General features: G+C 46.6%; 1 protein-coding gene across 2 annotated transcripts in view; it reads left to right on the forward strand.

Moving 5' to 3' along the window:
* rpgrip1l (RPGRIP1 like) overlaps positions 1 to 15267 on the forward strand; it is a 186697-nt gene that overhangs the window by 77105 nt on the left and 94325 nt on the right. The gene's annotated exons all lie outside the window — the stretch shown is intronic.

Genomic DNA, 15267 nt, shown 5'->3' on the forward strand with positions numbered 1-15267 from the left:
TCCACATTGAGGCAGGGGTGCGATTTTGAAGCATCCTCAGTGTGTTTCCCATGCTGTGGGAAACATTCCATGTTGCAACAGAGTGTTTCAGCCAGCAGCCAGTGGGACATTCAAATGCTTCTTTGACAGATGGGGAGAAAAGGTCACTTATTGCAGCAGGGCACTCGGTTCTTTCAGACAAACCTTTGGCTGCGAGATCTTTGTGCTTTCACTGAAAATTCTTACTTTCCACTCAAAGTTCTTCTGTTCACACAAATTTAACTACTTTGCGGACCCCCTCAAACTCACACCGTCAGGATGGGGAGGCGCCATGGCTGCATTCACCACTACATCCGAGGATGAGCAACATCACCAGCCTCGCCAGGCATGGCATCTACCTCCGCCAGTTGGAACTCCACAACACAGTGCTGCGCCACAGGCACCTGCACAAGAGCACAGAGGACAACAACAGAGAGGGGTGCCGCTTGAGGAGGTCGCATCCACATCTGCCTCCCACATGGAGGAGGAGGAGGAGGAACCCATGGGCAAAGCAGCAGCTCAACTGGCTGCTCGTGAGGCCAGGGAGTCACTGATATGTGAACGGTTCTCCTAACATCAGAAAGCGTGAACAGTCCATTCTTCACACCACCTGGAAAGAGCAACGCCCACACCAGGCCGCCCACCCCTCCCTACACAAAACAGTCCTGCAACTACACATACACCCACTGTAAAGTGACGCAATGGGTGGAATCAAGTGTCGCCATTCATGGTGAACCTCATGAAAGGGCCCTATCACAAAAGCCAGCCAAGAATGGGCAAGACATTGCAGCAGTGGTGACAATCATAAAATTTAATGTCACTTGAACAAAAACTAAATATAAATGAAAAACATGATAGTCTGTCAAACACCCTTGTGCATACCCTTTGTGCTCACAAAACCTTCACCTTTATCTTACGACTACATTAACGACTTGGATATGAATGTAAAAGGTATGATCAGTAAGTTCGCTGATGATACAAAAATTGGTAGGGTGGTAAATAGCGAGGAGGATAGCCTCAGTCTGCAGGACGATATAGATGGGTTGGTCAGATGGGCGGAACAGTGGCAAATGGAATTTAACCTGGAAAAGTGCGAGGTGATGCACTTTGGAGGGACTAACAAGGCAAGGGAATACACAATGAATGGGAAGACCCTAGGCAAGACAGAGGGTCAGAGGGATCTTGGTGTGCAAGTTCACAGATCCCTGAAGGCGGCGGAACAGGTAGATAAGGTGGTAAAGAAGGCATATGGGATACTTGCCTTTATTAGCCGAGGCATAGAATATAAGAGCAAGGAGGTTATGATGGAGCTGTATAAAACACTGGTTAGGCCACAGCTGGAGTACTGTGTGCAGTTCTGGTCGCCGCACTACAGGAAGGATGTGATCGCTTTGGAGAGGGTGCAGAGGAGATTCACCAGGATGTTACCAGGGCTGGAGCGCTTCAGTTATGAAGAGAGACTGGGAAGATTGGGTTTGTTTTCCTTGGAGCAGAGGAGGCTGAGGGGGGACATGATTGAGGTGTACAAAATTATGAGGGGCATAGATAGGATGGATACTAAGGAGCTTTTTCCCTTCGTTGAGGTTTCTATAACAAGGGGGCATAGATTCAAGGTAAAAGGCGGGAGGATTAGAGGGGATTTGAGAAAGAACTTTTTCACCCAGAGGGTGGTTGGAGTCTGGAACTCACTGCCTGAGAGGGTTGTGGAGGCAGGAACCCTCACAACATTCAAGAAGCATTTGGATGAGCACTTGAAATGCCATAGCATACAAGGCTACGGACCAAATGCTGGAATATGGGATTAGATTAGACTGGGCTTGATGGCCGGCGCGGACACGATGGGCCGAAGGGCCTCTATCCGTGCTGTATAACTCTATGACTCTATGACTCTATGACTACTTCTACGTGGTGCATCCCCTGTGGCTGCAGCAAATGTAGTGGCAGGTTGCTCATATTCATGTCCTGACTGCTTAGATGCTTTGGGCCTATGCCCTCTGTGTTTTGGAGCTCGTGAGGGCCCCTCCAAAGATTCCTTCACCTGCACCTGTGCAGGGGTAGACGCGGCCACCTGAAGAGGAGGCAGCATTGCGGGTACTGGTTGAGAGAGGGGCAATGGGTGAGACGTGGGAGCACTTTGAGTGGCGTCCCCATTTCCATGTCCCCTTTCGCCTTCATCCTTCCCCTGGGCCAGAGCCACATCACTCCTACCACTCTGCTGGACAACAGTTTGGAGGACATGTGTCTGCCTGTTCAAGGCGGCAGAATGTTGTTCTGCCTGAGTCCGAACGGCCGTTGTCAGGGCCTAAATGGACTCATTTGTGAGCCATGCTTGAAGCTCAATGGAGGCTAGCCTTCTCTCCATCATAGACATTCCCGCACTTACCTGTGACACTATCTCAGAGATTCCTTCGCGTCCCTGTGACACTATCTCAGAGATTCCCTCACGTCCCTGTGACAGTATCTCAGAGATTCCCTTCCGTACCTTTGCCACCATTCCACTAATGCAGGAGTTGGACTCCTCCATCCTCTGCGCTATTGTGGAGAGTGCAAGTGGCACCTGTTCCAGTACCTCGCAAATGTGCTGCTGTCCCTCGATCATTCTCCTTTTAAAGGATGACCCCCAGGGTTCCGCATCTGTATCCAGCTGAGCAGAGCCTGGAGAGGAGTGCTCCTACCGACGCAGACTCTCCGCAGCTGCCCCTGCCACCAGTGCCTGCTCATGCTCACGTGTGACTCACCAAGTGCCAACCCAACTAAGTGAGGACTAGAACCCACCGACATGGAGTATCTGCGTTGGTGGATGGCTTGCTAAGATGTGACGGTGCACCCTCAGAGTCCGGCAGGTCTTCTGAGGAATCGCCCCCTGCTGTCCCAACGGTCGCTAAAGGCCCTGTAAGTGAACAGAAGGCAATTAAGCATCATCACAAATGTGTCATGTTGTGATGAGCATACTGAGGTGCTGAAGATGGCAAGCATTGGTAACATCAATTCACATTGTGCGTGATGAATGTTAAAGTTGTGTCACCAGACGTTTGTCGAGTGCCAGTCTCGGCATCCCGACAGACAGGCACTCAGGGGTTCTGCTGAGCTCCAGCGCCTCCTGCTCGGGCTCTGTGAGGATGACGATTTGTTGTGGCCCCCCTCCAGTCCTCGCCCTCTCCCGTGCAAACTGAGCGCTCTTCTCCTATAAGGAGAGAAAGTACAAACGTGTGAGTGAGTGATGATGAAGTGGCCAATCGATGAATGCATTGGTTTAGGTGAGGCTGACCATGAAAGAGATGCATCAGAGGATCAGTATGAGACAGAGCGATGACATTGTATGAGGATTGGGTTGAGTGGTAGTGGTGGGGTGATTAATGGGGAGGTGAGGAAGTGCAGGTAAGTTGAGGATAAGCCTTAAGTGGGTGTGAGGAGTGATGTGATAGAATAGTGTTGGCAGAGCAGAATGAGTTGGGGGGTGTGGGGGGTTGGTGTGGAAGATGGAATGTAGGAGAATCAATAAGTGTACTCACTTTGGCTGACCTAGTTTAGGTCATTGAAGCCCTTCCTATCTGGACCCAGGTGCAGGAGGTGTTGCTGCTGTTGGTGACCTCCTGTGCCATCTCGAGCCAGGCCTTCTTGGTGGCAGAGGCAGGCCACTTCCTCCCATCCGCCGGAAAAACATATCCCTCCTCCTCCTCACCCCATCTAGTAGCACCTGGAGTGAGGCATCGTTGAATCTTGGAGCAGCCTTGCCCCTATGTGCGTGGGTGTTTGCTCCAGGAAAAGCCATTGGAAGACTGCCCCTTTAAATAGAGCTCCTCCAGCTGACAGCCTGTGACGCGGGTGCACAGTCCGCCCGCTGCATAGCTTTCGGACGACAAACCCGGAAGCCACGTTAAGTGGCACCAATTGAATCGCGATTGCATGGGGAACGGACATTTTTTATTGGGCGGGTTACCAGCGCACCCATTCGCCACCCCCCGCTTCCATCCCGCCTCCATTCTAATATCGGGGCCTCGGTGTCAACACCTGTGGGCCAGAAGATGGCGCAGTGTCCTTCCTCGCCCCCTTTCACATACACAAGTGAAGCTCCTGTCTGACTCAGTCATGAGTAGCGGAACTGATTTCTACCGGATTTCCCAGCCTCTACTGCCTTTCGGGTGCTAAGAAGGTGAAAATCGGCTCCATTATCTGGAACCATATGAGGTGTAACATGCTCTCTGTTTTCTTTGAATTGAGTAATTTGTAAATTCTGAAGTACCTATTTCCAGAAGGCAAACATACTGTGAGTTGCAGTGATTTGGTTTGGATTTGGTTTATTGATCCTTAGTTAGAAACAGAATATTTTGCATCTAAGTCAATTCAATCATTAGAATGTGTTCTGACAAAAAGTAAATAAAATCTAGTTTTACTCCCCCTCAATTCCAATTTTATAAAATTGTGAAAAAAAACGAAAGCGAGAAGTAAACTCCAAAACAAATGTATTTTCCATCAAGCCAGCGTATATTTTTTCAGTGACTGATATAATAAACTGTGGGCAGGAGAACAGCTCTAAAAGTGTGACTGCCACGTATTGTGGTGAATGTGGAAGTAATTACACTCTCAAAGTGGCAATTTGAATATTTTAAAGAGCCTTAAATATGCTGCCAATTTGCTATGCTCACAGATTAATGGAAAATAGATTGGACTACTGCTTATGATTCCAAGATGCAGAAAGTCAAAGTGTTAGTTAGTTTTTGTGTAACTAAAATTCATTTGGGGAAAAATTCGATAGGGCCCATTTTCGGGCACAGATGGCGTGATCTGCTATTACCTTGCACCCAATGGCCTCTACGCAGGCAGCATTTGCATTTTGAGCTGCCTGCTACGTACCATGGTGAATGAGGAAGCCGGAAATGGGGCGTGCTCAGCGCACGTCATCGGCAGCCTGCACTTCTTAAAGGTGCAGGTGCACATTTTAAATGGGACATGCACAGTCCTCGAGGAGGAGGGAAAGATGTCTGCAAGGATGGCAGGACCAGCGCGAGAGAGGGCCCCACGCTTCTCCGATGATGCACCGGAGGCCCTGGTGAAAGGGGTGGACGAAAGGAGGAGCAACATGTACCCGCAGGGTGGCAGGAGACAATCCAGACTGCAGCTTCGCAGGCATTGGCAGGCTTTGGCACTGGAAGTGAATGCCAGGAGCATGGCACCACGCATGTGGGTGCTGTGCTGAAAGAAGTTCAATGATTTGACACGAGTGGTCAAGGTGAGTGAATGCAAGTGTCAAGTGGCACATCCAACCAACTGCACCACTGCTCCACGCATCACACCCCCCAACACCCACCTACCAATAAACAATGCCCATCCAAACGAAATGCTGCACTCGGCATGCTGCATCTCACTCGCACATAGTACCACACTTTCAGGTCACACAACCACCACTCACAGGTCTCACACACACTGGCAGCTATTCAACCATGACAGGCACATCACCCAGACACCTTGCGGGATACTCACTGACACACCGTCCTCTGTTTTGCAGGAGAAGGTGGCGCATAACAGCGGGCAGCAGGAGAGACCTGAGGGTGGATGGGGACGCTTACACGTCCTCACCCCCACTAGAGGAGACAGGGCTTTGGATCATTGGGTGGGCCATCGCTGCAGCTGTCACAACATACCGTGCTGGTGGTCCCGATGAAGGAGGTCTCTGCATATCTAATGTTCCTTCTCCTTTCCCACATATTCCTCCTCCCATAAGGCTTTCTGACTCACGTGCTGCAGATGCTGTCGGCATGCACGTCTTACTTGCTCCTCTCCCCGCTCCGCAACTCAGCCTGTTTCCCTTTGCAATTGCAGATACCCAATTACACGTGGCGGCACTGCCCAAGGAGGAGGAGGAGGGAGACACTGAAGCCACACCGTCACTCGATCTGACACTTGCTTCCACCAGCTCAGAGATTGACACTACGCATTATTTAGAGGTTAGGTTAGAGGAGGGATCTGCACGTGGAGAGACACCAGGCACAAGTGTGCAGGAACCTGGGCTGGGGGAACGGATACCACAGGTGCCAGCTCGACGGAGGGCGAGGTCACTCACTAGATCTGCTGCAGAGGAGTCAGATGAGGACTTCGATGGGCCAGGCTACAGAAGTCGGCTGATGGGCGTACACCAACAAATGCTTGGGGCACTGGAAAGCCTGCCAGAAAGCCTGCGCACAATGAGAAGGGGCATGGCGGACTCCAGCTCCAACTTGGCTCAGGGCTTTGCACAGAGCTTGGAGCCCATCCTTTCCAACATGGAACAGGTGGTCACCTCCATCGGCACACCTGTGGAACCCACCATGGTGCAACATCTGATGGCCAGTGTTGCGACTTCCATTGCAGCACAAACCAATGTCATCAAAGGTCTGCAAGCTACGGTTGCTGCTCAGTCTGCTGCAATAGAAGCTTAGACTGCTGCAATGGAAGCTCAGACTGTTGCTATCGTGGCTCTGGGGACCACTGTGGACAGGAGCTTCCTTTGGCTTCACAGCAGTCCAGCAATCTATTCTCCAGCTGATCACCAGGATTGCTGAGGTGCCGCTCCGGGAAAGTGGCAGTGGCGCTATGGCAGTCGGACTTGCTGTCCTCTCTCAGGACAACAGCATTCCTGCTCCCATCCCTGCCACTCAGCCAGTGCCCTCATTGTTGCCTATTGGCCAGCCAGGCCAGACTGCTGCAGCCCATGCAGTCTGAAGCCAGGCCCTCCCGGCCCAGAGCTGCTCGAGGTTGTCCTCCAAGGCCATCTGCACGCTCCTCAATTGAAGGCCAGCAGCCTCCCACTACCCATGCTCCAGCCACTGGAGAAGCACCTCATAGGAGCACTAGAAAAGGCAAAGGCACACGAGCAACAGGCACTACGGCAATGCACAAGGGTGAATAGTTTTGTTCTGTTTCTATAATTTCATTTATTCATTGATAAATGTGACTTTGAATTTGCATTTGGTGGTGGTTTTTATTTGTGTGATGAGCTGAGGGGGAAACCAATGTGCAATCAGATAGAGGGCGATTTGATTGTCTTGTGGGAGCAGAAAGGTGGGCAGTGTAGGACTGAGTTGGGGGACGTAGTTCACATTATTGATAGCGGGCACGGATCAGGCGAGCATGCAGAGCCCTTGCAGACAAGGCCTGTGGTCCCTGTTGCACCCTTGCGTCTTCCCCCACTTCCTCTTCCTGCTCCTCCTCCTCGGCTTCTTCCTCCTCAGTCTCCTCCTCCTCCACCTCTGGCTGAGGGTCTTCTCTGATCATTGGTGGCAAAGGCTGGTCCCTCATGATGGCGAGGTTGTGCAGTGTGCAGCATACCACCACAAATCTGCCCACCCACTCAGCGGTGTACTGCAGGGCTCCTCCAGACTGGTCTGGGCAGCGGAAGCGTTATTTGAGGAGGCCTGTGGTATGCTCCACAATGTTGCGTGTGGCAGCATGGCTCTCATTATAGGCCTGCTGTGCACGTGTGCGTGGGTTCCTGACCGGAGTCATGAGCCACGGCGTGAGGGGATAGCCCTTGTCGCCCAGTAGCCAGGCTTTGACTTGCCGAGGTGGGTGAAAGGTAGCTGGCATGTTTGACTGTCGCTTGATGAAGGCGTTGTGACTGCTCCCAGGGTAGTGGGCATCGACCTCCATGGTTCGATGCGTGTAGTCACACACCAGCTGCAAGTTCAGGGAGTGGAAGCCCTTTCGGTTGACGAGGATGGCCGAGTTGATATGCAGGGCAATGTGCGCCCTGCACAATGGCGAAGCCAGCAATGCGAGCGAACCCCCATGCTCGTTCGTTCTGCTTGTCTCTGTCAAGAGGGAAGGTGATTAAACTGTTCCTCATCTTGTACAGTACGTCTGTGACCTCCCTTATGCAGCAGTGCACTGCATACTGCGAGATGTTGCACATGTCGCCAGCAGAGGCCTGAAATGACCCTGAGCCATAGCAATTCAGCGTCACGGTGACCTTCACAGCCACAGGCAATGCTGTCCTTGCCCTGCTCTGAGGCTGCAGTTGTGGCCGCACCAGTTGACAGATCTTGGTCACGGCTTCCTTGGTGAACCCCAGGTGTCGGATGCAATGCTCCTCGGTCATGTTGAGGTAAGAGAATTGGTCCCGGAAGGCCCTCATTGGATATGGCCTCCTACGCCTCCTCATCCTTCCTCTCCTCGTAGCTTGACCTGCTGTACGTGGTCTCTCTGCTTGCTCCCAGTTGTGCTCAATGCCCAGCGGGAGCCCTAGCAGACCACCCATTGTTGTCAGGAATGTTGTTCAACCACGGTTGTAACTTTCCAAGCTGTAAGGCAGTACCTGCCAAACCACTCTCAAATGTACTCTAGGAACTCTCAGTAAGTGTAGGGAGCTTCAAAAAACACTTCCTATTCTACCAGCAGCCAGAAGCAATAATCCAGCAACTAACCTGTAAATCCTGCATGGTCCCTTTAAATATCGCTGGTGGGTGGTCCTCTAGGCATTCTACGACACGTTCAGGTGTGCGTGGTTAAGACTGTGTGTTGAGTTGAGCATTAAGGTCCAAAATGGTGTCTATCACTTTAAATCAATGTTGCACATTGATTGCATGCATTTTCTCCCTACTTTACATGCTTCCGGAGTTTGGTATTTGTGCATGCGCAAACTCCTATACCAAGATGACGTCCGACGCACGTCATGCTGGAAACGTGCGTGCACAGCCAAGATGCCATCTTGGATGTTCGAGAGGCCATGTAGCACCGAAACAACGGGCGCTACACGGCCTAATTTAGCACCCATAGTGTAGCTAAATGTTTAAACTTCAAGAATTGTGTCTATTTTAGGTAAACCTAGGCTTGCTATTCTGGATCAGAACATTTTTTTAAGAAAGCAATTAAGAAAAAGTATGATAATTTTTCCCATGAGAGAAAAATTGAATGCAACATTAAATTACCCGTTACAAATGTTGCTTTAAAAATAAAATACCTGCTTCTTTGTTATTAGACTGGATGCTATATAAAATTGCTATGTAGCAGAGAAATACAGCAATTTAATTATATGAAAATTGTTTTGTAATAAAAGAGATTATTTGGATTTCTTTTCCTTCAGCGCTTTTGAAAAAATTACACAGACATAGTTATTAGAAACTAGGCATGTCAATAGTATCCTTTATACTTCCGCAGTCAACCTGATCTTTAAGCCCAGTGAAAGGGAATGAAAACCATTTTAATTTTATAACTATTCTTTTGATAAAATGTAATTTATTTTTGGATTCTATTTTCTCTTTACAAAATCCCATCGGTGATTCACTATATTAAATATAATTTATATAATAGATATGATAACTGAATTCTAGCATCACTGTGAAAACAACTAATTATATATAATTTAAAAGGTTTCTTACAGAATATGAATAATGTTTATTTATATGAATATTGAAGCTCAGTAATCCACTGCTTTTCATAACAACTGTAATGAATAGGAAAATGTACATTATAAAGGAATAAGAAACATATTTCAAATTAAATAAGGCAGTCAATTTAACTGGTGCCCAGACTAATTGTATGTTATAATTTTTGTATCTGTAATTCTATGGAATTGTAAATTTAGAAATGAAAAAACAACCCCTGCACATAAAACAGAAATGCCACCATATGTGAAATGAAGATTAGAGCTTATTTTCATTCGGTCTTGAATTAATGAAATGGTCCATGAAGTTAGTACAGATGTGTTTACCATTTTAAAAGTGTAAACCACATTTTAAATCAATATGTGATTTTTTTTTATACGTCCGGTTGTGTGAAATATTTGATTTAAAACAACACCTGTGAAAAGTCGTGTATTGTGTTTGGCTTCTTACCATCCTTTTAAAATCGGGGCACCCTCACAAGACAGTATCCTTACGAGACATATACATTGCTACCAGCCTATATTGACCAGGCTTGCGTGTTAACATTTTTAACTAGAAAACATAGTCCAATTTGCATTACTCGTCATATTCTAATAGAATTCCTCTGCAATTTGCCCCACCCCTCCAATTTTTTTTCATTCAATCCAGCTCTATAACAATACTGAAAGTCTTCCCATGGTAGTAAAATTGATCTACCAGAATTTTTTTTCAACTTATCTTTGCATCAGATTAATGCAGTAATAGTCTTTGAAATATACGCAGGTATTATCAAATACTGTAATGTACTGGTATGTGTCCAGTAGCAGTAAATTGATAACTCTTCAGTATGGTACGTGCTACTTGCTTTGTTAGTAACAATGTGGAGCACTTTATAATGTGGAGATGCCGGTGATGGACTTTATAAGCAAAGCCCATCTGTAGTATTCCTATTTTGAGCCTTAGATTAGAACGATGCACATCACAACAACAACAACTTGCATTTATATAGCGTCTTTAACATACTAAAACATCCCAAGATGCATCACAGTAGCATTATCAAACAAAATTTGTCACCAAGCCATTAAGGAGTTCCTAGGACAGAAGTGGGTTTTAAGGAACATCTTAAAGGAGGAGAAGTGGAGAGGTTTAGGAAGGGAATTCCAGAGCTTAGGGCCTAGGCAGCTGAAGGCACAGTCACCAATGGTGGAGAGATCAAAAATTGGGGATGCACAAGCGGCAAGAATTGGAGGAGCGCAGAGATCTTGGAGGGTTATAGGGCTGGAGGGTCGAGGCCATGGAGGGATTTGAAAACAACAATGAGAATTTTAAAATCAAGGTGTTCCCGGACCGGGAGTCAGGGGTGATGGGTGATTGGGACTTGATGTGAGTTTGGATATGGACAGCAGAGTTTTGGATGAGCTCAAGTCTATGGAGGGTGGGAGATGGGAGGCCGGCCAGGAGAGCATTGGAATAGTCAAATCTAGAGGTAACAAAGGCATGGATGAAGGTTTCAGTAGCATATGAGCTGAGGCAGGGGTGGAGAAGTGCAATATTACGGAGGTAGAAGTAGACGATCTTGGTGATGGAACATACATGTGGTTGGAAGCTCATCTCAGGGTCAAATAGGACACCAAGGTTGCGAACGGTCTGGTTCAGCCTCAGACAGTGGCCAGGGAGAGGGATGGAGTTGGTGGCTAGGGAATGGAGTTGGTGGCGGGGACCAAAGACAATGGCTTCGGTCTTCCCAATATTTAGTTGGAGGAAATGTTTGCTCATCCAGTACTGGTTGTCAGTCGAGCTGTGTAACAAATCAGAGACAGTGGAGGGATTGAGGGAGGTGGTGGTGAGGTAGAGCTGGATGTCATCAGCGAACCTGTAGAACCTGACATTGTGTTTTTGGATGATGTCTCCAAGGGATAGCATGTGGATGAGAAGTAGGAGAGATCCAAGGATAGATCCTTGGGGGATGCAGAGGTAATGGTGCGAGAGCGGGAAGAGAAGCCGAGAAGAGAGGCCTTTGTCACCTCCAGACTGAACTATTCCAATGATCTCCTGGCTGACCTCCCATCTTCCACCCTCCATAAACTTGAGCTCAATCAAAACTCTGCTGCCCTTATCCTAACTCACACCAACTCCCATTCTCCCATCACCCATGCTCACTGACCTACATTGGTTCCCAGTCCAGGAACACCTCGATTTTAAAATTCTTGTTTTCAAACCCCTCCATGGCCTCGCCCCTCCCTATCTCTGTAACCTCCTCCAGCCCTACAACCCTCCGAGATCTCTGCACTCCTCCAATTCTTGCCTCTTGCGCATCCCCGATTTTAATCACTCCACCATTGGCAGCCGTGCCTTCAGCTGCCTAGGCTCTAAGCTCTGGAATTCCCTCCCCAAACCTCTCCGCCTCTCTACCTCTCTCTCCTCCTTTAAGACGCTCCTTAAAACCTACCTCTTTGACCAAGCTTTTGGTCATCTGTCATAATACCTCCTTATGTGGCTCGGTGTGAAATTTTGTTTGATAACGCTCTTGTGAATCGCCTTGGGACATTTTACAACGTTAAAGGCGCTATATAAATGCAAGTTGTTGTTGTTTTTGCTGTTGTATCATTGGGATCAGTTCAGATTAACTGTCACATCAAACAGTGGACCAGCAGTGGGAGATATATAAATACAAGGGCTCCGACTATCCTTAGCGAAAGGGGTGAACTGAAGGCGTTATTGAGAAGATGAAGACTAGCAGGGGTGAAAATTGGGGCAAGAAGCATTTATGTCAGGTATCTGCCCCATTCCATGATGCCTTGGGGTTTCTGGCGGTTATTGTGACCACCCCTTTGCCGCGTAACATCAAAAATAGAGGCAGTACTGGCAGAATGATGTCGCCTGCCAGAATTCCCACCATCTCCGATGGTTCTGTGTACTGTACAACAGCAAGAGACAGGCGTGCAGTACTTCACCTTGGCAGATTTGGAGCCCACCAAAGTGGCAAAGGCCTGTTTGGGTCCCGCACTTAAGCACTGTTCTGAGTTTCATTCAAATGGAGCTTCAGAAAAAACCATGGAGAAAGCATCTTTCTTTGAAAGGGCCACATTTTTGCTTATGTTCTTCATCTTCTGCTGGACCTGAATACAAGCGGTTGCTCTCTGCCACAAATTCCTATCCCCCACCCCCCCAATCCACTGCTGCACTGATACTGGTGTGAGCACCCGTCAACTATATATAAATTGCTTCAGGCCCCAGGAATTGCAAGGGATCATGGGATTTTAGATTCAAGATGAATATGATACAGGTTAAATACATTCCAAGTAGGAGGAAAAAAGCATGAATCAAAAGTTGGATATATAGAAAGTTGGATATATAGAAAGATTGGAGCAAAAATGAGGTTTAAAGTAGACAATTGATAAATATAAGGGCAGAATAAATCTACGAGAACTATAAAGGCAATAGAAGGGAAGCAAAAAGCAAGATTACCACAGGGTATGAAAAAAGCCTGGCAGTCAACATAAAGGGCAATGGTCAGGGCTTTTCTAAGTACCAAAGAAATGAAAGGACAGTCAAAAGACAGGGTGGAACCACTTAAAGACGAAAGGTGCCATGTTGTACTGGGAGATTTCATAGCAATTAAGAGGGTGGGGTGACCTTGGCAAACACGTAGGATCTCACGCTGATTTTAGACTCTGAGATCATGAAACTTTTTCCAGCATTGCAGCCAGGTCCTCGGAACAATGCTGTCAGTGGTGACATTGTTAACCATGTCCTTCCAGGTATCACAGTGACCATCCACAGAGAATCTCAGGAAAGATATATTGACCTTGGAAGAGATGCAGCGCAGATTCACCAAAATATTACCAGGGCTTAAGGGGTTAAATATGAGGCCAGGTTGCATAAACTTGGCTTGTATTCCCTTGAGTTTAGAAGATTGAGGCATGGTTTAATCGAGGTGTATAAAACGTTAAAAGGATTCGATAGGGTAGCTACAGAGAAAATATTTCCTCTGGTGGGGGAATCTAGAACAAGAGGGAGTAATCTTAAAATTGGAGCTAGGCCATTTAGGAGTGAAATCAAGAAGCAATTTTTCACATAAAGGTTAGTGGAAATCTAGAACTCACTCTACCAAAAGACTGTGGATGATGGGTGAATTGAAATTTTCAACATTGAGATCAAAAGATTTTTGTTAGGTAAGGGTATCAAGGGATAGGGAATAAAGGCGGATAAATGGAGTTGAAGTACAGATCAGCCATGATCTAATTGAATGCTTGAACAGGCTCGAGGGGCTGAATGGCCTACTGCTGTTCCTATGTTCCATAAATTTACAGAAGGTGAATGATGTGGGACTGACCGACCTTTGATGTCTGCTTGAACTGAGGTTCTCCATTGAGGTAAATTAGAAACGTAGTATGCCATAATAACGATTTCTTAATAAGGGTAATTCCATGAGGCTGAGCTCCTAGGAGAACCGCACTCAGAGGGAGCACGGGGTGGAGAATCAGGACTACAATCTAGTCACCTTATCTCTGACTCATGCTCTCTGTGAGTGTAGCCTCCCTCTGGGAGCACAGGATCATGGAATTACCACATTTCTGCAGTATTTGATGACTTCTATACTTATATCCATCTGTACTGTTTGTGCATGAGAAAAATAGAGAAATCCAGGGGAAGAAATTGAAGCCTGAATTGCTTAGGGTCAGCTGTTCTTTGCCAGTTTGAAACAAAACTGATCAATCAGTTTTGTCCTGCTTTATATAGAAATTTTTGATATTATTGAGGTTGGATAGTATCAAACACTACCATAACGCTGGGAATTTTGCCTCAAATCAAGCCCAGATATTTAAAGTCACCTTTTTAGAATTGTTCTGGTGGAGTATCAAGTAAAGCAAACCTATGATTTTGAGCCACCTACAATGTGTTAGTGTGCTGTTCTTGAAAGGGGGTACATATTATGAGATTAAGATTGTACTGGACTGATAGTGCAGTACATGGATTTAACAACAGGTTGTACTTCGGTAGTATGGTTGGACAAAAATTTGGGCCTGTAATTCACCGTGTAGAAGTTCCCACTGAATAATCAAATGGAGCATGGAGTAGAAGAAAAAACAGAACTAGTGTCAGCCCTTCATACAACCTTAGCTGATAGTCATAGAGTGGCAGGGGCAATGTGCTACTAAATCACATAAAATTTTAAACTTTCAGGGTGTTTTCCTTGAATTTCCATACTTGCATATTTATGTTATTAACATTTGTAGTTGTCCATGGGAGGGGGAAGAGTTCTTCCGTTCACTAATTGTTCTAAAATAATAAATGTGTACAAAAAACACATTGATGATTTTGCTACAAATAGCATTCAGAGTAAAGCTTCCCCAGTATGTAATTTTTCTTAAATGTTCCCTTTTCATGTTTACATTGCTGCCCACCAAATCCGATTACTAATAGGACATTTTAAGTAGCACAATTGAAAGTTTACTACATATCAGCAAATAACATTTCTAACCTTTTTCCAGTACAGGGTTGTCCCTAGGGTAGATATCCAGCACACCTGGTTGGTAACTGTGTGCATTATTCACCGATTAGTTCTACTTACTATTTAACAACTTCCTATGCCACAGCACCAGAGATATCTCACTGACAATACTGGCAACATCAACAGCCTGAACTACTTGGAGCCATCTGTCTTTATATATAAATTTTATTGTGAAAAATTCTATGTCACTTGCAGCCAGTGGTTGAGATTAGTTAAAGACCTGCAGTCATGATAATAATACTTTTAACAGTGATTTTGAATTAAATGCTCTCAAATGACAAAAAAGATGAAAGTATAATGAATGGATAGTCACAAAGAAAGTTAACTGTGTTAACTCTGAATTCAAATTTTCTGGTTAAGAAGTCACTCGGGAAATCTTAGTACCACAGTTGGCCA

Source organism: Heptranchias perlo, chromosome 16 (genome assembly GCF_035084215.1).
Source record: "Heptranchias perlo isolate sHepPer1 chromosome 16, sHepPer1.hap1, whole genome shotgun sequence".
Taxonomy (NCBI): domain Eukaryota; kingdom Metazoa; phylum Chordata; class Chondrichthyes; order Hexanchiformes; family Hexanchidae; genus Heptranchias; species Heptranchias perlo.